Here is a 27,168-nt window from a genome sequence, read left to right as displayed (position 1 = left end):
TCAAATGAGACAACATTTGCAAAGCACTAGTACACTAGTGGACTGGAGCTGTGATGTGATATATATATATTTAAATATATATTTTATATATATATATATATATAAATGATAACTATTTAATAAATGCTTGTTCCCTACTCCCCTACTTATCTCTTGGAGTTCTCTTAAGGACAAAAGGAGACCATTACACATCTATGTCATTTACAGAAAATAAAAATTGAAACTGCTCAGTTGGCCATTCAAGGGCCTCCCAAATCTGGTCCCAGAGCTGTCTTCTCCCCAGACATTCATGTTTGAAGCCTTACAACTATTGTGGGTTTTCCCTCTCCTCACCCTCCATACCCAGCCATTTGACAAGTCCCAACATAAGTGCTCTTTCTTCTGTTCTGCCCCGTAATTCCCATCAACATCCATGTGCAAGCTGGCCATCATGACAATCATGTCCAGAACTGTCTTCTCAGCTCCACTCTCTTTTCTCCTTCTAATACATCCTTCACAACAACAAAAGAACACTTTTCTAGTCTACTTGGGGCTCTCCTCTACTCTAAACCCCTAAACAACTTTCTTTTTCTTATTTTTTAAGCCCTTACCTTCTCTTAGAATCAATACTAAATATTAGTTCCAAGGCAGAAGAGAGGTAAGGACTAGGCAATGGGGGCTAAGTGACTTGTCCAGATTTGAACCCAGGACCTCCCATCTCTAAGCATGGCACTCTACCCACTGAGTCAGCTAGCTGCTCCTGTCCTCCTCCTTTAAATGACTTTCCATGTCATAGAGGAAAGACCAAAAATTTGGGAGTCAGAGAACCTAGATCTAAATTCTAGTTTTGCCATTCATTTCCTATGAAGCGGATCTCCTAACTAGCCAAAAATCACCTCCACCATGAACAGGGAGATCCCTGATGTCCCCAGACATCTGCTTTACCTGCTTACCTGGACAGATTTCAAAATAAGCTGTGAAGCATTTTTCATTTCCAACAGCATCAAGTGTTAGATAAATGAAAAATGGAGAAACATCGTCGGAAGAGAAAAAGCAAAATGAGGACCAAAGACAATGTGACAAGATCAACAAAGGAGAAAAAGGTCCCTAAGAAAGTTATCCTAGTTTTTTGTGTAATGACAATGAACTGGAAACTATGGGGTGCCCAGCAAATGGGGAAAGGCTAAGATATTTATAGAATATGAATGTGATGGAATATTCATATGCTGTAAGAAATGATGAAAGGGATGGTTTCTTGGGAAAACCACATGAATTGCATACAGGGTAAAGGAAGCAGAACCAGGAGAATAACTTATTTATTTGAAATTTTTTCAAAGACTTTAGAACTTTGGTTTAAAAAAAAAGGCAGAATTCCAGGACTAAAGACGAATCAGACTATCTCCTTCTGGACAGAGAGGAGATGAACTTAAGATGCAGAATGAATATCCCAAGGCTTTGGACAGTGCCCAAAGCATAGCAAGTACTTAATGTTTGCAGACTGACTGATAAGACCAAAGAATTGTTTTGCTTTATTATACATATTTATTGTGAGGGTTCTCTCTGGTTTTTGTTTTTGTTGCTTTTTTTGCTAGGGGAGATGTGGGACAGAAAGAAAATAAATCCTTTCTAACTGAAAAAAAATGTTTGAGAAAATAAAACAAGAGTGTTTGGCATTAGACCAGAAATAGCATTCAATAAAGACTCATTCTAGGGCTATTCCAGGAGGAAGTGAGTGTTTGACAAATCCAAAATTACAAAGTCATTCACAACTGCTTTCTTTCTTGAGAAAGTAATAGTGAGTAAAATATATTATACAGAATTGAGGAAAGCAACATTTTAAGATCATGGGAAAAATTGGATACGTAATTGGCCAAAACTCATTTAAGATCTCCGTGTCACATACACATATACAACCCTGAACTCTAGTAGGGTGATCTAAATAGAATAAAGGAACATCTTTTTTTTTTTAATGGGAAGAAATGTCTATGTCATGTTGAAGATCCACTGAAGAACTTTGCTACTTTATCTTGGCATGATGGAGGTGCTCCTGGGATCCCAAAGGCTACGTTAATGATGCATAAGCTCTGGTGGGCAGAGTCTGCCAAGTGGGAAGGGTTTGGAGTATGTGCCTAGAGAAGGTCTGGATGTCTGTTGTCCAAAGATCCCGACTCCTCACCAAGTTAGCCACAGGGTTCTGCATTTTGGGACCCTAACTACCCTCAAGCCCCCATATATTGAGTTATAGAGGAGTTTTGATTGGTGGAAGGAAGAGCCACTCAGATATTCAAATTACTGATAAATCAAAAGTGAAAAGAAGGAAAAAGTGAGCAAAGTGCTGGGGCTGGAGTCAGGAAGATCTGAGATCCTACCTAGTCTAAAGACACTAGCTGTGGGACTCTGGAAAAGTCACTTAACTCTGTGGGCCTCAGTTTCCTCATCAGTAAAGTGAGCTGGAGAAGGAAACAGCAAACCACTCCAGGAACTTTGGCAAGAAAACACCCCAAAGGGGAATGGTGAGTTAGACATGACTGGAAACAACTAAACAGCAATGAAGGGGAGAGAAGCAATATTTTTACCTATTAAACAACTAGGAAATGTTACTACATCTCATTATACACAAATGAAAAGGATCAAGGAAGTCTGAGTGGGCATTAGCCTTTGGGGATGCCACAACACTTAGCTGGCCCTCCCCGAGATTATAAGCCCACCATCTTCTTCACAAGAATTGAGGACGTCGTATAAGAGCAGACGGCTGTCCGCAAAGTGAGTACCAGCTTACAACTCCAACAGGGTCAGGTGGATCTGAGCCTGTTTTGGTGCCCGAACCCAAAGAACAGACATTAACCAGATGGTCCAGTTAGCATTTCTGCAAAGATTCTTATCAGTAACTAGACTGAAGGCAGAGATGACAGGCTTGTGAAATGTACAGAAGGCACAAACCTGGGAGAGCCGGTTACTACAGAGTCACTGAGTCAGGGTCCAAGGAGAGCTCAACAGGAGAGAGAGATGAGCAGACTCTCAAGGAAGATGAAGTTATCACTGAATTACAGAATTTGGAGTTGAGGGGACTCCTGTTTCTACCTCAAAATCTTTTCTAGTCTTTAGGGCTGCAGCTGAAGTTACTCTTCCTCCATGAGGCCAGGTGGGATCTCTCCATCCTCTGATCTCTGAAGTTTGCAGTGGATACCAGCCCTGGAGTCAGGAAGACCCAAGTTCATGTCCAGTCTCAGATACTTACTGTGTGAACCTAGGCAAGTCACTTAACCCTGTTGACCTCAGTTTCCTCATCTGTAAAGTGAGTTGAAGAAGAAAATGGCAAACTACTCCAGTAGCTCTGCCAAGAAAACCCCAAATGGAGTCACAGAGTCAGACATGGCTAAACAACAACTATTCTTTCCAATAGAGGAAGGAAAGGGATCTAGGAGCAAGCATTTATTAAGCACTGTGTGCCAAGCACTGTGCAACTACTTCACAAATATGATCTAAATTCACATGTTCCAGATGTAATGCCAACTCCACCTCTGAACGCAATTTGAAGTTTCTTGAGCGCTAGATTTCAATTTTACTTCTTATTATCTCTTAGTCTTATGCACATAGTAGGTGTTCAATAAATTGTTTCATGAATGAATAAATGAATGGATTGTGGGCTAGATGAATTAATGAGCAAAAAGTGGAGAGAAAGCATTTATCAAATGCTTGCTTTGGGCCAAGCACTGTGCTAGATTAAGCTACGTTATTCAAGTCTTGAGATGTCAAATACAGAGCCACCTAATTGGTCCTGCTTAGGGTGCAGGCATTTGGTGGGGCCATGGCCAAGGTTTCATAGTAGGCCCAGGGCCAGAAGCCAAGTCTTTGGTTCTCAGGGCAATGCCCTTTCTACTCCACAATACTGCCTCTAAGAGATGCAGAGGATGGGGAGAGTAAGTCCTGAGGGATATTTAGTGTGTTCTGTGATAGGAAGGTCCAGGAAGGGAGTGCTGGATTTGGGGTCAGGAAGAACTGAGTTCAAATCTGGATGTAGATACTTACAAGCTGTGTGAACCTGGATAAGTCATTTAACCTCTGTCTCACTCATTTCCCTCATCAGTAAAATGGAGATGCTGCTAATACCTACCTCTCAGGGTTGTGAGGCTGACATGAGATTTTTTTTTTAAACCTTATCTTCCATTTTGGAATCAATATTGTGTATTGACTCCAAGGCAGAAGAGTGGCAAGGGCTAGGCAATGGGGGTCAAGTGACTTGCTCAGGGTCACACAGCTAGGAAGTGTCTGAGGTCAGATTTGAATTCAGGACCTCCAGTCTCCAGGCCTGGATTTCTATCCACTGAGCCACCTATGTGCCCTGAACAGTTGCCTCTATATGTATGTGGGAGGGAGGGGGGGAGAAAAGAAGGGGGAAACATAGGGAGGGCTCCAGCACACAGATAACCCCAAACAGTCAGTACTCTAAAAACTATTCCTACATGACATGGAAACTGATCTAGTTTACAGTAGCTAGAATTAGGCTGAGCTCAGGCAGGAGAACCCCAAATGGGGCCAAAGACTCAGACAGGACTGAAACAATGAGCAACAACAGATGGATATTAAAGCATTGCTCTGACAATGGGAGGAGTCATGGACTCCTTAGAGCTGCATCCACACAGGAGATCCTTTTCTTTTTTTTGAAGCTCAATTGTAGTTCTAGTAACAATAACAATAATCAAAGCTCAATTGTGCAGTTTATTGACTTTGCTAGTATTTAAGGATCAGAGGAGCAATGCAGTAATGAACATTAAAAAGTGGGTCCTCGAATCAGGAAGACCTGCTCTCAGATCCCACCTCTGACACATGCTGGCTGTGGGCCCCTTCCCAGATCCCTTCAGTCCAGGATTAGAAACTCCATATAATTACAGATCTGCCTTGATAGGGGGAATTTCTGCACAAGAAATCGATCCATTCCTGGAAGTCACAGGGATGAATTCTTAAAAATTGTCTATATTCAGTTTGTAATAAATTATTTAAGTTTGTAATACATTTAAATTTTTATTTGAATAATAATACTTTTAAATGACTAATTAATCATAATAAAAACCATTTTATATGGCCTCAACTAGTGATTTGTATGTATTATATGATAAATATCATGACCATAACTTTTGTGGCTCATATTACATGTCATTTTGAGCATACATGAATACACGTGTTTGCGTGTGTCTAACACCTCACCGTGGTATGGAGGTGACCCTGGGTTCTTAAAGGCTAGACCAGTGGAGCTCATGCCCCATCGAGTCCTGATGCTATCTGAGACCCTAGCCTGGCTAAGGATGGCCAAACTCATCATTCTGTTGGCCACTAGGTGAGGGAGCCTTTGGCCAAGGTCGCCAGCACTTGATGTATTTAAAGAATCACTTAGCATCTTTGCTTTCCCAGTTTGGCATGAAAGAAGGATGGATCTAGAGTCACACTTTCAAGCTGAGGGATTTCAGCTTTCTCATCAGAACCTCAGTTTTCTCATTTGTGAAACGGAAGTCATGCTTTTCATCCTACCTATTTCGCAGGGTTGCGAAGAAAGCACCTTTGTCCACCTTGCAACCACCCAGGTTAGGCAACATCTTTTCTCAGATGTTTGCCAGCTGTGTGAAACCCTGAGCTACTCACTTAATTTCTCAGCCTCAGTTTCCACATCTGTAAAATGAGGACAACAAGGGCATCTATCTCACTGAGTTTTGAGAAGCAGGTAGGGAATATATATCCAGCACCTCATAGCTTTACAAAAATAATAGCTACAGGGGGAAGATGGGTGGATGGGAGATGGGTGGTCCTAGGTTCTAGGATTGATTCTAAGGTGGAAGGTAAAAGTTTAAAAAAAAACACTAGATATTATTACTAGAAAAAATCAGTAAAATAGCTAAATAAATGAAACCAATTTGTGTTTTCTGAATTTACATCCAATACTGGGGAGTGTGTGGTTGGGAGTGGCTCTGAAACTTTGGGGAGAGTAACAATGGAAGGAAGAGAATCCTTTTGTGAGCAAACATTTGTCTTGATAACCTCCAAAGGCCAAAGTCAGTGTCCTCCTAAATCAGAGACCAATTTGGGCTTTGCGTCACCGTTTGCTATGTGATTCTACACAATCATTTCTTCTCTCCTTCTTTTTCGATCAAAACAAGGAGGTTGCATTGGCTCATTCCTCAGGTGTCTGCCAGTTCTCCTCCTCCACCATTCTCTGACTCAGTTATCTCCAAGAACATCTGTCCTCAGATCACTATGAAAACCAAGACCCGAGGTACAGTGTCCACCAGAGATCTCCAACAGGAGTGCCAGAAAAAAAGCAGCCTTTCCCTCGGCTTTCCCTCTGCTGTGGGGAGGAAGTAGAGCATAAAATCAATGAGAAAGAACCTTTGACCTCTGAGGAAATCCAAGGCAAAGGCTGAATAACCTTGGGCATCTTCTCATTCCTCTCCCCCATCCACAGTCTCTTTGTGATTGAGAGGTGGAGGAGGCTACATTGGGGGGAGGGTAAAGTCGGTGATGGAACTCCACAGAGAAGAGGAGCCATATGTGGTGAGATGTCTGCCAGGAATGGCACATCGAAGGCACGGTGCCCATCTGTAGAGCACTTGCTGGTAACAAAGCATTTTCCTCCATTGTCTCATTTGATTCTTACAACAATCCTGAGAGGTGGACAGAGGTGGGTACTAGTATCTTCATTTTACAGATGAGGAAACCAAGGCCAAGCAGGTCATGTGACTTCCCCAAGATCATCCCAGTGGTAGCAACTAGAAATTGAGCCCATGTGTCTGACTCAAACCCCACAGCTCCTGCTCCTATCCCAGGGAAATATATGGAGACTTACAAAACAACATCTTTGACTCCAATGCCAGGGAAATGTTCTTAACCACTGCTCTTGACAAATTAATTCGGTACATAAACTTTTCAGTTAGTTTCCATCTGTAAAATGCCACTCTAGTATCTTCAAATCTTGTCTCAAACACTTAGAAGCTGTTTGACTTTGGGAAAGTCACTTAACCTCCTTGCACTTCAGCTTCCTCTTCAGTAAAATGAAAGAGCAGGATTCGATGATCTGTAAAGTCCTTTCCAGTTCTAGATCTATGATCCTATCACATGCTCCGAGTCCTAGTAAAATTGGACTGCTCCCTCTCTGTGGGGCCTTCTCAACCAGTTCTGTCATCTCTGGTCCTTTGCTCCTAACCATCCCTGGTGTCTTGAATGGACTTAACCATGATCTCCATCTGTTAAAGTCTCTCCCTTACCCTCAGGTACCAGTCTCATCCAGGATACCTTCTCTGACTCTCTCACGTGAAGGGATCTATCCTTAGAATTTCTCAAAGCATTTTATCAGACACATTTTCTCCCTTGCATTTTCCCATTCTAGCTTGCATCCTGGCTATTTCTGTCTCTGACTTCTCCCCTTATCAGACTGGGTAGCGAGCTCCTTGAAAGTCAGGTCTGTGTGTTATATGGCTGTCTATTGCCAATATCCCCAGTACCCAACACAGTGCTTACTCCCATGGATCTTGATGTTTGTTGAATTGAATGACAGAAAGAGTAAGTAAATATTATGCAAGCTGGATCAATCCCTGCTGAGTGACCTGAGTAGTAGGAGGGACCCGGGTCTAGGAGGGGATGAATCTGGGAAGATTTCCTGAATGAGATGACTTTGGGGTTGAATTTTGGAGAAAATAACTTTGTGTCAGAGACCCCAGAAAGTGGTTTAAATAAACTTCACAAGAACAAGAGACTCTTCAAGCTTCATTCCAGAAATATATCCTTATAACCTAAACTGTACTCTGGAATTGCTAAGGAACTGGCAATAATTAAATAGCCGGTAGAACCAATTTAACTCCACCTAACACTCCTTGAAGTGGATCTAGGAGTAGTAAAATTGTAAATTCCTGACTTTGCTCCTTGTTGTTCATGATCCTTGTTGTGTGACTTTGGATAACTCTCCCTCTCCCCTCCCCGTCCCCCTGAGAAACTCAATTTCCTCATCTGCAAGATGAGGGAAATGGACTAGATCAGAGATGTCAAATATAGGGAGAGACAACCTGATTAAAATTAATTGGGAAATCTAAATAAATAAATAAAAATACAACAGAATATGGGTAATATTAATAAGTGCTTTTCTAAGTCAATATGCCACAAGGATCCTTATGCACCACTTAGTGGTCGCCATTTCTAGATCCATTTTAGTTTGATACCACTGGACTAGATGTTCTACAACTTCTAATAATGTTCCAGAACTTATGATCCCTGTTGCTATTGTAATTCAGCCAGTATGGACTTCCACTGACATGTTGCTTAACAGACTGACCCTAGTTGACGTAAAAGAATAGTATTCTGGGAGAGATGTCCATCCAATCCCACTTGGGATTTTGAAGGGAGTAAATTTACCTGGAAGTCCCAGTTTGCATGCTTTGGTAAGAGGGCTTCAAGCAAACAGCTTCTTCTGTTTTATAAAGGGACCCAGCTCAAAATTCAACTGCCTTCCATGATCTGCCTCCAGCTCATTCTCAAGCTTATTTCTTATTATTTTCTTTCAGATGTGCCACATCTTAGCTGAACTGGATTTTGAACTGGATTCCCAGATTTTGCCAAACTATCCCTTCTCTTTGAATTTCCACTTCTTGTGGATATCATTCTTGTCCCATAAGCTGCAACTTGGGGGCTTCCTCCCAGGGAAAGGTGGGCAAGAAGGATTCGTAGGGCGGCCTGCTCTGTATCTCTTCTTAGGTTGACATTCATTCTGCCTTGTTTCATGCTTATTTGCCTAATCATCTAATTGTGCTCTCTTCCCCCAGCCCTCCACCCTGAAAGGCACAAACTTTAGGTCAGCCTCTAGTTCCTTCCTTTTATTTTAGTTTCTGTAGCACCAAGCACCTAAGCATAGCAGAGGCTTGAAAAGTATTTGCTAAATTTGAATGAAGCCATTGGGAGAAGGGCAGGCCATTTTATATCCTCTTTTGATGATACTCATGGCCAAACTCCTCAGCCTGCCACTTAAGGCCCTGATAATTTGGGTCCAAACTACCTTTCCAGATCCTCCTTCCAACTAGCCTGGCTCTTCCCTGAATTCCACATTCCATTTACTGAATTTACTTGAATTCCCAGGGGCTATCTGACCATGCCTGGAATGCAAGCTCTCAGTGCCTCTTGGAATGATCTTCCCTCAAGACCAACCTTGAATCTTTTCCTCCCAGTCTTCCCCTCCACCCCACTTTTGAAAGTTATCTTTCCTTAAATTTTCTTTATATTTTCCTATTTGTGTGCATGTGATTCAGGGGAAAGGGCACTGGGTCAATTGTGGTGTCTGAATGGAATATTGAAATGATTCTGCAAAAGAAAAGGAGGGAAAGAGTGATGTCATCTTAACTCTGCTGGCCTCAGTTTCACCAGAAGGGGAAGGGATTGGATTAGAAGCTATAGATCCTCACAACCACCCAAGAAAGAAATTGTATAACTTGCAGAGGTTAGATGACCAGCCCAAGGTAATACACACAAGTATTAGATGTTGTTTTGAATACCATGCAACCCTTTTTTCCACTTCTGCTACTCAGTTTCTCAAGGGGAGGAGCTGTCTCCTTTTGAGTGTGTTTGTTTTTGTCTTTGAATCCCCAACAAGCATGTAGTAGAGAGTTTAATAAATATTTAAGATAATTTACACAAATGGGGGGATGGTCTACAACTCACTGAGCAGAGGAAGGCAGCAAAGGAAGAACTCTAATTTACAGTAAGGGGAGAACCTCCTGGATAAAGATTGTGTGGCCCTGGACAAATCATGTTTCATTCCTGCAAGCCTTAGAGCCACATCATCCTAAAACAAAGATGATAACACTAGTCTTATTTATCCCATAGTGTTATTTGGGAATTAAAAGATAAAGGGCAACAATGTTTTAGGAAAGCATTACCTTATTAAGATTGCATAATAGGAGCCCCCCCCCCTTCCCTTCCATTTCACCAAGAAATTGTACATTTGTTTAAATATTGGCCTGGAAAAAGACAACAGCAAGGGGATTACAGAAACAGAAAGATCCTATGAAGCATTCTAAAGCCATAGAGAGAGTACTCCCACCCACGGAAAAGGAAGGAAGGAAGAGACAGAGACAAAGAGAGGGAGAAGAAGGAGGAGGAGGAGGAGGAGGAGGGAGGAAGAGGAGGAGGAGGAGGAGGAGGAGGAGAAGAAGAAGAAGAAGAAGAAGAAGAAGAAGAAGAAGAAGAAGAAGAAGAAGAAGAAGAAGAAGAAGAAGAAGAAGAAGAAGAAGAAGAAGAAGAAGAAGAAGAAGAAGAAGAAGAAGAAGAAGAAGAAGAAGAAGAAGAAGAAGAAGAAGAAGAAGAAGAAGAAGAAGAAGAAGAAGAAGAAGAAGAAGAAGAAGAAGAAGAAGAAGAAGAAGAAGAGAGAAGGATGGAGGGAGAAAGGGAGAGAGGGGGGAAGGAGGGAGAAAAGGAGAAAGGGAGGGAGGGAATGAGATTTTTGTATCATATAAGAACAATTAAGCAAAATAGTCACACATTTGTCACATCCAGAAATGCATTTGGTCCTTCATCTCACTCATTAGCCCTCGTTTTGTCTTATCCATAGGCATTACTGCCTGCTTCCTTATAGTCACTCCACACTCAACCTAATCCTTATGAGGGATAATGAGGTTACCATACCCTTCCTCCAAATTCCAGTGTCCAAATGAGTTAGATTATCTTTGGCTAAAGATCCTTTCTACCCGGAAGGTATCAGAGCTGCCAACTCCCTCCCACATATTCCATAAATTGTCACTTAGCACAGGAAGTCCCTTCCCATCCCCCACATCACATAGGCTCATAGATTTTGAGCTGGAAGAGATCTTAAAAACCAATCCCAATATTTTACAGAAAAGGAAACTAAGACACAGGGAAGATAAGTGATTTTCCCAAGGACAAATAGCTCATTCTCTAATCTACAAATTCCTTTAACACTATCTACAAACATACCTGTCTCCATTTTTTTTTAATCCTTACCTTCTACCTTAGAATAAATATTGTGTCTTGATTCCAAGGCAGAAGAGTTGTAAGGGTTAGGCAATGGGTTTAAGTGACTTGTCCAGGGTCACACCATTAGGAAGTGTCTGTACCCAGATTCAAACCCAGAACCTCCTGACTCTCAATCCACTGAGCCACAGAGCTATCCCATCCCTTATACTTAAGAAAACCTTCCCTGTTCCCTCAAGCTATCATTTTATGAGCCTCTCCTTTTTGTTGACCAAACTTCTACAAAAAGCTGTCAACACTTATTTCATCCATTTCCTGCCTCAAATTCACTTCTCAGCTTTTAGCAATCTGACTTCTGACCTGATCACTCAATTAAAACTGCTCTTTCCAGTTTTTGGTGATCTCTTAGTTGCCAAATCAGATGGTCTTTTCCCAGTTGATCACCTTTTCCATACCCATCTGATCACTCCTTCTCATTCTCCTTTGTTGCTCCTTGTTTAGCCTCCTAACCATGGGTTATATATCCTAAGACTCTGTCCCAAGCCATTGTCTCCTCTCTCCACACTCTCTCACTTGGTGACCTTATCAGATCCTATGGTCATCTCTATGACTCACAGATCTATATCCCAAATCCAGCCTCAGTTTCTCTTCTGAGCTCCACTCCCACATCACAAATGGCAGGTTGGTAGTATTAGGTATCCCACAGTCATCTCAACTCAACATGTCTGAAACAGAACTATCTTCCCTTTCCTCCCACCTACCTCTCTTCTGAACTTCCGAGAAAGGGACCGCTATCCTTTCAGAATCTCCTCCACATCTCATTATGCCTCCAATCATTCACATATCCAATAGACTTGCCAATTCTCGTCAAACCTACCTCAACAACATCTTTTATGTCCGTCCCCCCAGCTTATTTCAGGTCTTTATCACATATCACCCTGCCACTGCATTTTCCCCAAATAGTGGCCTTTCCTCAAGACTTTCTGTTCTTCAATCCAGAGCAGCCAAAGTGACTTTCCTTAATTAGAAATTTCCTTAATCAAAGATTTCAAAAAGCTCCAATGGTTTCCTATCACTTCAAGGATAAAATACAAAACCCTTCGTTTGGCTTTTAAAGCTCTTCACAATTTGAGGCCACCCTATCTGCCCAGCTTTACTACACTCTCCTGTCCAGCAAAACTCCCCTTTTGGGTTGTTTCTCACACTCAGAACCACATTTTCCATCTCAATTGTCCCCTGTGGCTTTTCACCTCTGGCTCCAATACCGCATCTCCTTCCGGACAAATTTCAAAGAGCACCTTCTTCTAGAGGTCTTTCCAAATCCCTCCAACTACCAGTGCCCTCACTCCCTGGTATTTATTTTGTCTTTTCCCGTATGTATTCCATGTGTATATTTTATAAAGTTAGGTACCACCAGCATCAGTAGTCTCTCCCACAGAGCCTTTACTGTTACTGTACCTTTAAGAGACTTTGGAATCTTGTAGAGTGGCAGTTTAAACTCCCTTTGAGAAGTCAGTGATGAGTGAAATACGTGCCCATGAGGAGTTTTAACTCTGACTTATGAGCAGTCTGGGAGGAGATGAAGAGTTTTAACTGTCATCTCTAAAGACGTTGAGTTTTTTATTATCTTCAATAAAGAGGCAGAAAGATTGTCATTCTGAAGAGCTACCTATTTGTGAATGGAGTGACTAGAACTGAGAGAGAAAACCAATTCCCTGAGAGGAGTGAAGTTTGCTCTGTTTTGGTGAACAAAGAAGAAAAGGATTCTTGAAAGACTTTGGATACAATTTTGGGAGCTTATAGATGGATGGGCTGTTACCTACGTGAGAAGTCAAGGGCAACAGAGATGGTGACTGCTGTGATCTTCGCAGCTAAAACACTGTAAATCAGTATTTCTTTGTGGTAATATTAGTTGCATTGCTAATTTAGTAGGGTCACTGATACTTATTTAAGCCTACGAGAGTAGAAGTTTGAAATATAGTGAAAGGTAAGCAACTATTTATGGGGAAAGAGGTTTTTCAAGTTTATTAAAAACATAATGTTTAATAAACTAGGTTGGGGGCTCAGAGCTAATTGAAAATTTTGCCAGAGCTCCTCCTCTCACTAGCAATATGGGTTAAGGTTAGTTTTTCCCTAAGAGATGACAAGGACTCAATTAGTCAAGGGGTAAAAAGGCAAGGCTCAAGCTGGGTCCTTGGAGGTAGCTTCTGGCCTCTGCTGTTTTCTTGTGACTTCCTGGTCACTCAGAGCATAAAAAGGCCCATCTTCATGGAGTAGGGGGGTTGGGGAGGTCTTTCAGACTTGATGGATGTCCCAAACCCTGCTGAGTTACCACACCTGACCTGACATGTTTCCATATGGAGATGAAGGAAACTTGCAACTATGTGGGCTAAACATATTATTGCTGAGGATCCTGCCTATGTTAGGACTAAGAAAACTTTCTTTTATCAGCTGTTCAATGAGATCATTTTAACCCATCTTCAAACCTGAACTAACATGGTAATGGCTTGAATCAAACCTGCCCTTAATAACTCTAAACTCCTTGAAATACTTGATAAATGTGAAGAAAAATGAGAAACCTTTTTGGTTAACTGCCTCACACAGGCAACAAAGATAGTTTGTGAAGAAGATCCAGCCAAGACTTCTTTTTTAAACCTTTACCTTCTGTTTTAGAATTCAAACTAAGTATTGTTCCAAAGCAGAAGAGAAGAGCTAGGCAATTTGGGGTTAAGTGGCTTGCCCAAATCACACAGCTAGGAAATATCTAAGGCCAGATTGGAATCCTGGACTTCCTGCTTCCAGGACTGGCTCTCTATCCACTGAAACACCTAGCTGGCTCCAGATAAGACATTTGTGATGCATACAGATGCTGGTCTGGAAGGTTTAAGAGCAGTCTTGTACCAAGAGTTAATCATCTTTGTAAATCAGCTTCACCAGCAGAGAACTTAGTGACAGTCATCAGACTATCTGTCCTGTACCTAAATTGGAATCATTCTTTACAGTGGACTGTCCTCCTTTCATCCCCAAGAGCCAATATGGGTCATGTTTGGACAAGACCATGAAGATGGCGGCATGGGTCAAAATATAGAAAAATCGGTCAAAATAGGAAAAAGGTACTGTACCCACCTGGGCGACAACTTCCACACCAACAATCACATGTCCTAGGAGAATGATATCATCCCCAGCAAGAAGCTCCATTATAAGATCACGGGATAAATTATTCATCTGATAGAGTGGATCCAAAGAGGCCCTGTGAGAGGAATCTCCATCAAATCCCAGGACGAAGAAAGAGACAAGAGGGATCACTCTGTCCCTGAGTCTCTGCTTTGGATCAGGAGATCACTGAAGTGGACCCTGATTCCAAAGAAATGTTGAAACATGGACTTTGGCAGTTTGTCCAATTTGCAAGTTATCCAGAGAAGCTGATTATTACTTTTGACTTCTTTCCAATAAACTTGGCTTCTCCCCACCAAAATGACATGGGCTGTCCCTAAAAAACTCAAAGAATGCGTAGATGGGACAAAATCCCAAATGTAGCTTGACAACATTCTACTGATATGTTTTGACTAGTTTAGAGACATTGGCCAATTTTGAATTTAGCATATGCTACCGGCCTGGGAAAAATAATGTGGATGTTGTCCTGTCCTGAAGACCATGTGGCAAAAAAGCTAAATAATTTCAAAGGAGGAAAGGAAAGCTTGATGTTATATACCTAGGAATGGGGTCACAATCAATGGAAGTAGAGCTGAGAGTGTGGGACATCAGCAGTGCATGTGAGGAGCCTGGTTGCATTAAGCCAACCCCCATTTGTCCCGGCTGTCTGTGGATGACAAGAGGAGAGATTAGATGGCTGATGATGGACTGTGAGAGGTAATATGAGCCAAGAAGTGAGGCAATCATGCTAAAAGGCCTCAAGTTCCCATCCTCAGAAATGATTCCATTGTTGCAACGATGGCATAAGTTTAAGGTGTACAAAGATCATCACTGTTACTGGACATGGGACACCAGGAAGTAGTTGGTGCTCCCCAGAGGGGACAAGGGAACAAGCATTTACTGAGTGCCTACTCTGTGCCAGGCACTGTGCTAAGCACTTTTTAAATGTTATTTAATTTAAAAGCTCTACATGATCTGTAAAAGTCAAAAGAAGACCCAGAGCTAGTAAAAAACAGGTTTTATTGGCCCAAGATAGCCAACTGCAAAGAGAACGCATTACTAAATCATGCAGCATGTTTGTAGAATATAAGCACTAGCAATCCTTTGGAATTTGTCTCCATTGACTTTTTATCACTAGGAGATAGGCAGAACACAAGCCAGATTTTAGTTCTGCCTGATTGGTTTACCAGATATGCATAGACATTTCCAACTGGAAACCAACAAATTTCAATAGTTGCTAAAGTAATATGGGAGAAGTCTTTTGGTGCATGGATTCTGTGTTATTTATGATTCATTTTGAGCAAGAAGAGAAGAGTCCTTGAAATCAAGCTATTTAAAGAATGGCTAGGGGTAACTAGATGGCTCAGTGGATAAAGAGCCAGGCCTGGAGATGGGAGGCCCTGGGTTCAAATCTGATATCAGACATTTCCTAGCTGTGTGATCCCAGGCAAGTCTTTTAATCCCAGTTGCCTAGTCCTTGGAACTGATACTTAGTATCAATTTTAAGACAGAAGGTAAGGATTTTAGAAAGAAAGAGAGAAGAGAGAGGAAGAAAAAAAAGAAAGAGGGAAGAGAGAGAGAAAGAAGAAGGAAGGAAGGAAGGAAGGAAGGAAGGAAGGAAGGAAGGAAGGAAGGAAGGAAGGAAGGAAGGAAGGAAGGAAGGAAGGAAGGAGGGAAGGAGGGAAGGAGGGAAGGAGGGAAGGAGGGAAGGAGAGAAGGAAGGAGGGAAGGAGGGAAGGAGGGAGGGAGGGAGGGAGGGAGGGAGGGAGGGAAGGAGGGAAGGAGGGAAGGAGGGAAGGAGGGAAGGAGGGAAGGAAGGAAGGAAGGAAGGAAGGAAGGAAGGAAGGAAGGAAGGAAGGAAGGAAGGAAGGAAGGAGAGAAGGAGGGAAGGAGGGAAGGAGGGAAGGAGGGAAGGAGGGAAGGAAGGAAGGAAGGAAGGAAGGAAGGAAGGAAGGAAGGAAGGAAGGAAGGAGAGAAGGAGGGAAGGAGGGAAGGAGGGAAGGAGGGAAGGAGGGAGGGAGGGAGGGAAGGAGGGAAGGAGGGAAGGAGGGAAGGAGGGAAGGAGGGAAGGAAGGAAGGAAGGAAGGAAGGAAGGAAGGAAGGAAGGAAGGAAGGAAGGAAGGAAGGAAGGAGAGAAGGAAGGAAGGAAGGAGGAAAGAGGGAAAGAGGGAAAGGAGAGAAGGCAGACGGCAGACAGACTAGTTTTGGCAGGTATTAAACAATCAAGATTTGTACCCAAACCCCCTCAACTAGACCCCCCCCCCAACCTGAATGTTTCAATCAGATGTTGATGGATATATTGGAAATTTTTGACCTGGGCTCAACATGTTACATTTTGAGTTCATTAGTACAACTCCATTAGAAATTATGCCACAGATTTTATAACATTCACTTATTTCTGGCCAGGAATCACATATGCCTATTGACATGATTTGAAGTCTCAGCAACTGAAATAGGCACTCAGAAATAATACCTAATCTCGGCTGACAGAAGCTGAAGAAATTTTACCATCTAGCTATGATGTCGACTGAGAAAAATTCCATCAGGAACAAACGAAGGTACAATGTCCAAATTTGTTATCAAGATTTACAAAAGGTGACACAGCTTTGCAGGGAAACCTGAGGATTCAAGGAGCCACCCAGAAAGAGGACATATGGAGATCTACACCCTTTCAAATTGCTGAGACTAGATAACTTGCCAGTCTATAGAATAAATACTAGAAAGCAGTGGCTAACCCATCCACTCTTGTTTTAGAGTGAGTTGGACTCCCGAAGGAACTAGAAGAAAGTATGGAGGAACAATTAAGAGGTGGTTGAGGAGAGACTGTCCACCAGTTAATTAGATCTTCAGCATTAGCAAATAAATCAGAAAGGTATGCGTCCAGAGAGGTAGACACCATGTCCAGAAACATCAGAACCTTGGTTTGGACAGAGAAGGTTCAGACAAAGCTCAAACCCAGTTTAGATAAAGTCAGGGAAGGAGGATAGGGCTGGACCCAGAACGCAGAGCCTTCCCTGACTAAAACCTTAGAGAGCTGGAAGGTGGCAGGTGGCAGGGAAAGGGAATCAGTGGAGAAAGCTTAGATATCAGGAAACGTAACGCATGACAATAAGTTAAAGTATAGCTGTAGACAGGTAAGCAGGTCATAAAAGAACCATCGCCATTTGACCTATAAATAAATTAACTTACGATGTTATGGAAACAAGTGGATAGTCATGAATTCAGATGTAGTTCATGTTGATAAAGTACATACAGTGTTGCTTTGTGTGTTTTTATGTGTAAATAGTTTATGAAGATATTATTGGGGTAAACTATTATTTCCTTTACTAGTTTTTCATTTTAAAATGGTGTTTAACTATTATTATGGCTATGGCTATGGATGGAATTGTCTTTTCTCCTTATTTGAGATGAGACCATCTACCAAGTGGGGCATTACATCCCACCACGTTTGCAATGTGTCTACTATTGATGAGAATTTGATCTACACACCAAATGATTTAGGCGTAGAAAATACAACACTAGCTCCAGTAATCTTCCCAAAGACAATGGCGCCTTTGCATCTCTAACAGGTTTCGGAATCTTGGAACAGTGATCATTTAACTTTCATCCCTTGAGAAGCTGGTGAGTTTTAACTTTGGACCGTAAGGACTCTGGGAGGAAGAGTTGAAGGATCATCCATAAGGAGATTGAGTTTTAACTGTCCTCCGTAGAGAGATTAAGGTCTAACTAGCATTTGTGAGGAAATACAGAGCTTGTCATTCTGAAGTTACCCGTCTTGCCTGGAGTGAGACTGAAAGAACAGAAAGCATTGATTTCCTGAGAGTAGTGAGTTCAGATCTTACGCTGTAAAAGAAGGGAATTCTTAAAAGACTTTGGATAGTTGGGGGGACTGACTGCTGAGCCTGTGATCCATTAGTGAAATAAAGAATAACAGTGATGGTTAAGAGGTGGACTTCTGGGGGCACTGAGGTAGAGAGAACTATGGAGAGAATGCCAGGCCTTGAGTCGGGAGAACCTGGGTAGAAATCTGGCCTCAGACACTTCCTAGCTTTGTCACTCTGGACAAGTCACTTAACCCTATTTGCCTAGCCCTTGCCCTTCTTAGTTATTACTAAGACAGAAAATAAGGGTCAAAAAAGAAGTGACTCTGGCTGTGATCTTCCTCATAGCTAAGACACTGCAAATAATTAGGTCTGTGTTATCATTGGTCATATGATTAATCAATGGCGTAGTTGGCAGCCGATTTAAGTCTAGCAGAGTAGGGGTCTGAGACAGACAGAGAAGCAATGGCTTATGAAAAAAAGTCTCTAGTTTACAAAGTAAAAAGAGTTTGGCATTGGAGCTCAGAGCGGATTGCTTAATGAATAAGGCTGAAATGTTCCTAATTGATGAAGAAACCGAATCCAAGACACCCAGAATGACTGGCAACAAGTCAAGAAGGAAGCAGCGCAATGACCACTGTGGGTAAGCCACACCTGGGTGCGACTGACCTGAAAGCCCAGTTCCACATAGACATATGTGCTGTCTCCTCAGTGAAAGCAGGGATTATCCATCCCTTAGCACAGAGCCTGCCTCGAGTGGGTGCTTGATAAATGCTTGGTCAATTGACTGATTCAGCAGGAAGAGCACTGGATATGGGGCAAAACATGGAGCTTCAAACTGATTCCAACACTTGCTATCTTGATGACACTGAACCTCAGTTTCCCCACATGTAAAATGATAATATCACTTGCACTGCCCTCCCCACAAAGTTGGGAAGAAAATGTCCCAGAAATCTTGGAGCACCATGTTACAAGTATGCTGTTGTCATGGCATGAGATGTCACCTAGTGGCTCTAGTGAGTCTCCATCTCCCAGTGATAATTCATGGCTCATATCAAATCCTCAATGCCTCCCCAGCTATATATATTAGAGGCAGGGGGCACACAAATCCCTGCTCCACCCCCTTTCCCCACTCCTAACCTCTACTTAATTGGCCTGGCATCTTGGGAGATTTGGTCTGCCTCACTAGAGAGGGGATAGGGAGGTGTCTGACCCTGCCTCATACCAAAGGGGAGCCAAATCCATAGGAAATAATGTTTACTTGGGAGGTGGTGAATATGGAGGCTGTCCCTGAGGCTTCTGGGAAACACTTTTTTGCAGGGGGGTGGGGGTGGGAGCATTAATTTTATCTCTTTTCTTCCCTGCCCATTCCTGTGGACATGGGCCATTAGGAGAGTAGCCCCTAAGGCCCAGGTTGTGTAAAGGGGAAACAATCCCTTTCTAGGAGAGTCCCCTGGCCCTCTGCTGGGCCCAGTTCATCTCCAGCCTCTGGTAGACATTTCGAACCTCTGGCAGCTCTTTCTCCTTCCTTTCCCCTCCCTCCCCCATCAGGGAATTACTTTTGTAGGTCCTCCCCCTCCAGCCACAGGAAACTGTAACTAATTGTGGCCTGAAGCTCTGGCCTTCTTGCTCCTCTCCCCAAGCCCTCCTCATCTGTAATATAGGTTGGAAAGCTTTGGGGACAGCAGGCAAAGAAAGAGCCTGGATTGAGGCACAGGCATGCAGGGATCCACATGGGAGAATATTTTTTTCTGGAGCTGTGATGGAGATTTAAACAGGATTGTGCCCCATCCACAGCCACCAGCCTCTGTGCCTTATGTTCAACCCTACCCCACCTCCTCCTTCCCCACACAGGTCTCAGGACCAGGCAGCCCCCCCACCCCCCACCTCCTGGCCTGGGCCAACAGCCCGCAGCCCAGTCACTAGCCACCGGCCACAGCAAAACCCAACACAAACATTCTCCTGTCCTCCATTCTCCACCAAATTAGGTCTCTATGGAGACAGGCCCAGGCAGCCTGACAGCCTGGAAGCCTAATCCTGATTTAGTGACCATCCCTTTAACAGCCCACCCACCCCAGCAGCCTAGGCCCAGCTTCCCTTGGGCCCTCCCTCCCCTTCCTCTCAGCTCCTTTTTCTCTTCTCTCATTTCCCAAGTCTTCTTCTTAGCTAGGTGGAAGAGAAGAGGCTCCTGGAAGGCCCCCAGAGCAGGGTCTAGAATGGGAAAGGGCAGGAGCACAGGGTTCTCTGCCCTTTGGCCAGATGGGGGTGGGGTGGAGACATGTGACCTTTCCGATCAAAACTGATCCATGTAAAATGAGGGGGCTGGACTACATGACCTCCAAGGCCCAATAATAATAGTTCCCCCTTTCATAGCACTTTCCCTATATTATGGCATTTCATTCTCCCAGCTGGGACAGGAGGGCCGTTTTACCAGTGAGGAAACTGAGCTAGGATGGGGAGCTAAGAGTCGAAGCGAGGTCCAGCTCTCTCTCTGCCTCCGGTGGCCTCCTCCTCCCTCTCTCCTTCCCTGCCCAAGAGGTGTCCCAAGGGTGGTTTGAAAAGTGCCCCTGCCATTTATTTCCTGGCTGCTGCCCCTCGGCCAGACCACCTCCCTCCTTGGGAGCTCGTGTTTCTCCTTTGGAGAGAAAGTCTGGCTAGAAGCTGATTTTTCCGGAGCCTCCTCACCCTAGCTCTTCCCAGGCCTCCCATGGTTGGAGGCAGTCACCTCCAGGGCTCCAATCCAGAGGAAGCTCTCAAGAGGGTTCTCCTGGCACGTCATTGGGTGTCCAGAGAAACCCCACGGCTCTCTGCTGGCTTGGACTCTGGGATTGCCTTTGGTGGGTCAGAGGGCCGCTGGGCCCTTAGTCCAAATCTCCGGCTCCCTCTCGAGCCTAGATCCTGGGACCAGGAAGGAGGAAATGGAACTCCAAAGAACCAGCGGCCTCCACATAAGCGAGGGGCACCGGGCAGGAGCCCCGTGGAGGGGTGGGGGCGTCATGTAGGCAGTGGGGTCGGGGATGGACTGTGCCTGCCTTATTCTTCTGTCACTTTGGGAGGGGGTGGGTGGCCAATCTAAACCGCCCCGATATCCCCCAGCCCACGGACACACACACACACACACACACACACCCGCCTCCGGACAAAGACCCGACCGGGGTGGGAGGGGCCAGAGGGCCAGCCCCTCCGCTCGCGGAGCCCAGGCGGCTGTTTCTGAACCCAGGACCCCAAAGCTTCCAGTTGGCCCAGTGGTCCCCGAGTCCCGGCTGGCTCCTCTTCGGAGTCAGCTGCAAGTCAAAGAGAGCAGCCGCGCAGCCTCCTCCGAAGGGAAAGCGGCCAGGGGCGTCCCAGCGTGGGGAGCGCCTTCCTGGGCTCCGGGGCACAGGCGCTGGCCTTCCTTGCCCTCCTGCCCCCAAGCCCCTGCTTAGCCCAGCAGTGCAGCTCCCTCCCTCAATCCACCCCCCCCTCCCGCCCCAGCGGGTGCCCGGCTCCGGACAATGCCTCCGGACTCCCGGCCCGGCCGATTCTCCGCCCGCCCCCCTGCTGCCCCTACCCCGCCTTAATCTGGCCCAGAGCCCGGCCCGCAGCCCCCGCCCCCGGCCCGGCCCGCTCGTACCTCGGCATCCCGGCCCCAGTTCTAGGTGAGTGTGCGAGGGCGGGGGGGACGTCCAGTACCGGGGCCGGGCACTGCGGGCCGGACCGGGGGGACGACGGAGGCGGCCGCGACGCTGACCATCCTGGGGACGCAGCCGCGGCCGGGAGCGGGACTGGGCAGTGGGGGTGGCCGGACAAGGGGCGGCCCTGGCTCCCCCAGCGGCCAGGACCCCCTCCCCTCCCTCCACTCCTCGACTCCCTCGGTACCCGCCCCTTTCCCCGCCCCCTCCCCCTTACCTTTCCCCCTCCCTCCCCCAGTTTCTTCCCTTCCCCCCTCTCTCCGCCCTCTGTGCTCCCTCCCCTTGGTCTCTTCTCTCTTTTCCTAACCTCTCTCCCCCACCCCCACCTCCCCAGGGCTCTCCCAGGCCCTGCCCTCCCCTCCCCTCCCCCTCCCTCTCCTCCAAGATAAATTAGCCCCGAGGAAAGGGGGGTGGGAGGCGAGTGGCCAATGGTGCGTGCACAGTTGTCCTGGCTTCTCTCTCTGGGAGCGAGCGCCCCGGCGACGTCCCTCTTCCTCTCTCCCCTCCCCCTTCCCATCTGGGGCCTTCGGAGCTCGAGGTTGGGGGACAAGGGTGGGGGGCGCTGGAGAGAGCGTAGGGAAGTGGGGGTGGGGATCCGTTTACTTAGGAACTGACTCAGGGAAAAAGGCCTGGGAACAGCTGAGGGGTGACCCCCGGCCACAAGAGGAGGCAGTGGTGGGCAGGGTGTGGCCGATCCGAGGCCACTGGGATTTCCCCATGGCTCTCCTGCCGAGGCCTGCTGGGATCTGAGCAGGCTTCCTGGGCTTGGGTAGGGGCAAAGGGTCAGGTGGTGGAATGGAGCTCAGCCAGCCCCATTCTCTCCTAAAGCACTCCCTCTGTCCTTCCACCCCATGGGAGCCAAGGAAACGTTTCCCTCTGGAATGGCTTGCCTGCTTCCCTGATTGGTATCTGTTAGTCACTCAATAAATATTAAGTGCTAATTATGAAAATCGCTTACATTTGTACCTCTTGTGGTTCCACAGACCTTTTACATATATAATTTCATTTGATTCTCACAACTAATTTTGGCTTTTTTACTCCCATTTTACAGATGAAGGAACTGAGAAAGGTCAAGTGACTTACCTGGCTGAGGTCATACAACTCCTAAGCAGGGGAGCACCCAGGTCTTAGAACTCTAACTCCAGTGTTCTTTCCATCCCCCAGAGAAGCAAAATGAACAGGCTTGAAACAAAACAGCCATGTGAGAGATGCCATGAGGCACCATGAATCCTGAGCAGGAGTGGAAGTAAATGATGAGAAATGAGCAAGGGAAGATCACTGGACAGACATGGTCAAGGAAGGCTTCATGAAGGAGAGTGTAACCTCCTCATGTGCCTGGGACCTAAAGGCTTCTAACAGTCTCCTGCTGAAATCTGACAAGCATTTTACAGATTACCTAGTCCAAGGCCCTCATTTTTCTTAAGGAGAAATGGGAAAGTCTAGAACATATTTCATCAGCCTGGGAATCCCTGGTATTAAAAAAAAATTTTTTACAGATTAAAAAAACCCAAATAAAAACCTCACCAGCAGCCCCTACTTAAGAGTGTTTGAAATCTCTTGGACAGAGAGAAGCCCATGATCACAACACAGTTAGGATGGTCCAGAGTAGGTCTTGGGCTCAGCTTTTCCTGAACTCCTTTGTGCTGTGGCCCCTTTTACACATGAAGTCTAAAGGGGTCAAATGACTTGCCCAATGTCATACAGCTATAAATCTGATCATGTCACTCAGTCCTCTTCTCAGATGTTAGCGGGATCTCCCTTTTGTCCCTTAGGTAAAATTCAAAGCCAGCCTTTCTTTGAAGGCCCTCTGCACAATCTTACTATTTCAGTGGGTGAGATAAATGCCCACATACTCCAAGTTCCAGCCAAACAGAGCTAGATTAGAACATACACCCACGTGAAAATGTGTCTCTGCATTTGGTCTAGGGTGCCTACTAAATTATTATTCATCCTTCCCCCCCTTACTTATCCTTTAAAGGCCAGCTCAAACATCACCTCGATGAAATGAACAGAATGGATCTCTTCTCCTGTTTGCTCTTCAGTAATATTTTTTTATTTGTGTATATCATTCTTGAGTGTTCATCATACATGCATATACACCAGATTTATTTGTGCGGGTCACATCCTGTACTAGACTAGAAACTCTGTTAGGTCAAGGATGTGCCTTGCTTAGCGAAGCTTTGTATCCCCGTAACACTCAAAATGGTGCCTGTACGATGCAGGTGCTTAGAGGAATGTTCCTTTGATTGCACTGAGTGCCTGTACCCAGTACAGATTTAATACAGGCTAATGGAATTGAGTCACTGAATGCCCTGCAGAATCCAGTTTGGTAGAGAAGTCAGATGTCTCTGAGATTTTCAGGGTACTCATGGAAAACCCCCACGAAACTCCAAAGCTAGAGCATCTCTGTCCCAGCCGTACTTTCAGTCCGGTCCTGTAATTCTCACCTCCAAATGCAGTAGAGCTCTTGCCTAGGAGTTGTCTCTCCTCTCTCTCCCATTGGCCTAGTAGGACTGAAAACAGGAAAAAGGATCTCTCCTCTTTAAGCTCCTCTCCATCCTCTCTCCTCTTTTATTTCTGCTCTTCTAGCCTTCTTCTCTTACTATCTTTTCCTCCTCCCAACTTTTCTCTCTCTTTTCACTATCTTCTTTCCCTTCTCCCCTCCCCTCTCTCCTTCCTCCCTTCCTTCCTTCTTTCCTTTATTCCTCCCTTCCTTCTATACCCTCATAATTCTAACCCCTTTCCTCCTCTTTCTACTGGCCACCTGAGCCAGGTAGATTTTTATTATATCCCCTGATAAGCAGAGAAATTACCCATTACGAGTTTCTGCATTCACACACGCAGCACACAATTGCACAGCCCCATAGAATAGCTATAACTTATGTAGAACTTTAAGACTTGACAATCTACCTATGTCATCTCATTTGATCTCAGACATAACCACTCAGATTCTGGAATATGAACACTGAAACAGAAGCAGGCAAACACATGTATAGAGTGCTAACCTCATCTGAACTGAGCTCAGAGGCTCTCCTTGTCTCCTTGCACCCCAAAATGGAAGATGTCATCATCCTCCGATCCATTGCTTTGTACTTGACCTTACAGGGCAATCAAAAGCCACAGCTTGGGCTCCAACCCTATGCAAAGCATGGACCTGGCACCAGTTCTCTGGACTGATTGATTTCTCTGGACCCCTGATCATGGCCACCTTTGTTTCTGCAAGTTGTCCCTTGAGATGGGCAGGCAGAGACTGAGGCTAAAGCTGTCCCTGCCCCCTCCCATCAGAACAGAGGGGAGAGAGATGATTAAGGGTCATTTGCTCCAGGATTGGGTATTTGTCAGCCAGGGAGGCTGGGATGATGTATTAACAGGGCTTTAATGAGCTAGAAGCTGGAGGAGCCACACTTCATTTCCTGACCATTCAGCCAGGATGGTGGATGTGTGTGTGTGTGTGTGTGTGTGTGTGTGTGTGTGTGTGTGTGTGAATGGGGGGGGGGATTTGGATTCAGACCTCCCCCCACTATACTACTGCCCCAGAGCCCTCGAATTTCTATGAGGACAAATTCACTTGGCATGTCAGGAATATTAGGGTTTTGTCAAGGAAGAACACTAGACTTTGAGTCTGAAGATTTCACATCCTAGTTCTGATGTTTAGTCTTTGCTGAATCACTTAACCTCTAAGAGCCTCCATTTCCTTTTTAAACGAAGGGTTTGGACTTGATCTCCAGGTTCCCTTCCACATTTAGCAGTCAGTGAGCCTAAGAATTGACTCCAAAGAGAATCCCACTCATCTAGCCCAGTGAAAGGGCTGGCAAAGCTCCCTTGCTCATTCCTTACAGTTAACTTTCCCCACCAGGAATTTCTCTCTTAGAGATTACTTCCTCTTTTCTTTATTATTTGTTTTATTAAAACCCTTACCTTCCATTTTGGAGTCAATACTGTGTATTGGCTCCAAGGCAGAAGAGTGGTAAGGGCTAGGCAATGGGGTCAAGTGACTTGCCCAGGGTCATACAGCTGGGAAGTGTCTGAGGTCACATTTGAACCTAGGACCGACCTCCTGTCTCTAGGCCTGGCTCTCAATCTACTGAGCCACCCAGCTGCCCCTTCCTCTTTTCTTTAACTTCTTCTTGCACCTTTAGTGAAGATGGGAAGAGACTGGCCACTTTTGGCTTTGGTGGATCAGTCTTTCATTCAAATCAGATCAATAAGCATTCATTAACTGGCCACTATTTGCAAAGTACTGAGCCAGACCTCGGGAATACAAAGACTAAAAGGGAAAAAAATCCTTTCCCCTAAGGGTCAGTAGAGTGAGAGCAGAAAGCTATTTCAGAATTCACCTAATCCAACCCCCTTCTTTCTTAGATAAAGCAACTAAGAGCCTACAGACAGAGGTTAAATGACTATTTAAGCTTCACAAAAGAATCAAAGGAAAAGGGTAGGATATGACATATTGACAAATAATTAAAGTCTAGGTTATTTGGAAAGGGATACTGCACTAATAGTGTGGGATGGGGAGGAAGTACTCAAAGACTGTTACAGTATTGCAGTTGGTGGGAAGTGCACTCAGAGCATCTGGGTTCAAATTCTGTTCAGCATCTGGGTTCAAATTCTGTTCCTCATGTTTGCCACCTGTTTGATCCTGGACAAGTTACAATCCCTTTGGACCTCAGTTTCCCCATATGCAAACTGAAGAGGTTAGGCTAGATCAGTAGTTCTCATCATAGAATTAGATATTAAAGACATCTGCGGAAAGGATGGGAAGCCATGTCACTCTTCTCATTAATATTTCTTGTTTTGAAAAATATAGTAATTTCCCACTAAAAATGTTGTTTGAACATATAATGGGTTTGTTCTTATTTTCAAATGAATTTGAAAATAATTTTTATGTTTTAATTTTTAATGTGATAAATATTGATCGATAATACTGTCATATAAAAGCTCTTTGAAGGGACTCTCAAGAATTTTTAAGAGTATTACAAGGATCCTGAAACCAAAAAGTATCGAAAGTGGGATTTTAACTCGGGTTTTCCTGACACTAAGTCCAGGAGGGGGTAGATGAGGTCGGATATCTCATTTTGCACCAGATCCGCAGATGAATCAAGGTGGAAAAGTCAGACAGATAGCAGCAGACAGAGAGCTCTTTAGGGAAGGGAGGTAATCACCTAGAAAGGCTTCTTCCCTTGGAGCTTGGTGAAATTTAAGAAAGGGCCAAGGAAGAGGTGGCAGGGGGTCGGGGAGATAATGAGCTAATGCTAGTTCTGGTGAGGGTGCTTCTTTCAGTATCCTGACCTTTTGGCATTGCTAGAACATTTGGCTTACTGTCTCTTTTCACCACCCATTGGGAGAAAATCTAGCTAAACCATCTAGCATTTTGGATCACCCATTGTGTGTTATAGGAGCATAAATTTAGAGGGAAAAGAAAACTTAGAGAAAATCTAGTCCAATTCCTAAAAAGATGGGGAAACTGAGGCCCAGCAGTCAAGTCCTCTGACTCTTGGATCAGAATTCTGTCTGTAATATCATATTAATTTCAGTATAATTAAATAAGCATGTATTAGCCTGCTACTATAAAGCCCCAGACCCCT

At 44.7% G+C, this 27,168-nt stretch overlaps 1 protein-coding gene and 1 long non-coding RNA gene across 3 annotated transcripts in view; one reads left to right on the top strand and one right to left on the bottom strand.

The window, feature by feature from the left end:
• Window positions 1–21,760, bottom strand: part of FIGNL2 (fidgetin like 2) — a 52,693-nt gene extending 30,933 nt beyond the window's left edge. The window contains exons 1-2 of one of the 2 annotated variants that reach the window (XM_056798194.1): window positions 21,526–21,760; window positions 14,065–14,188 (exon numbers count right to left, since the gene is read on the bottom strand). The gene's annotated coding sequence lies outside the window, so the exon portion shown is untranslated. The remainder of the gene's footprint in view (window positions 1–14,064; window positions 14,189–21,525) is intronic. The other variant, XM_056798193.1, reaches the window with a different exon arrangement.
• LOC130454440 (uncharacterized) lies at window positions 12,118–23,119 on the top strand. The gene is made up of 2 exons (XR_008912048.1): window positions 12,118–12,925; window positions 22,635–23,119. It is a non-coding gene; the product is annotated as an uncharacterized LOC130454440 (long non-coding RNA).
• Window positions 23,120–27,168: the final 4,049 nt, after the last annotated feature.

The sequence above is a fragment of the Monodelphis domestica genome, chromosome 5, assembly GCF_027887165.1.
Source record: "Monodelphis domestica isolate mMonDom1 chromosome 5, mMonDom1.pri, whole genome shotgun sequence".
Taxonomy (NCBI): Eukaryota; Metazoa; Chordata; class Mammalia; order Didelphimorphia; family Didelphidae; genus Monodelphis; species Monodelphis domestica.
This window is presented reverse-complemented; position numbering and strand designations above follow the sequence as displayed.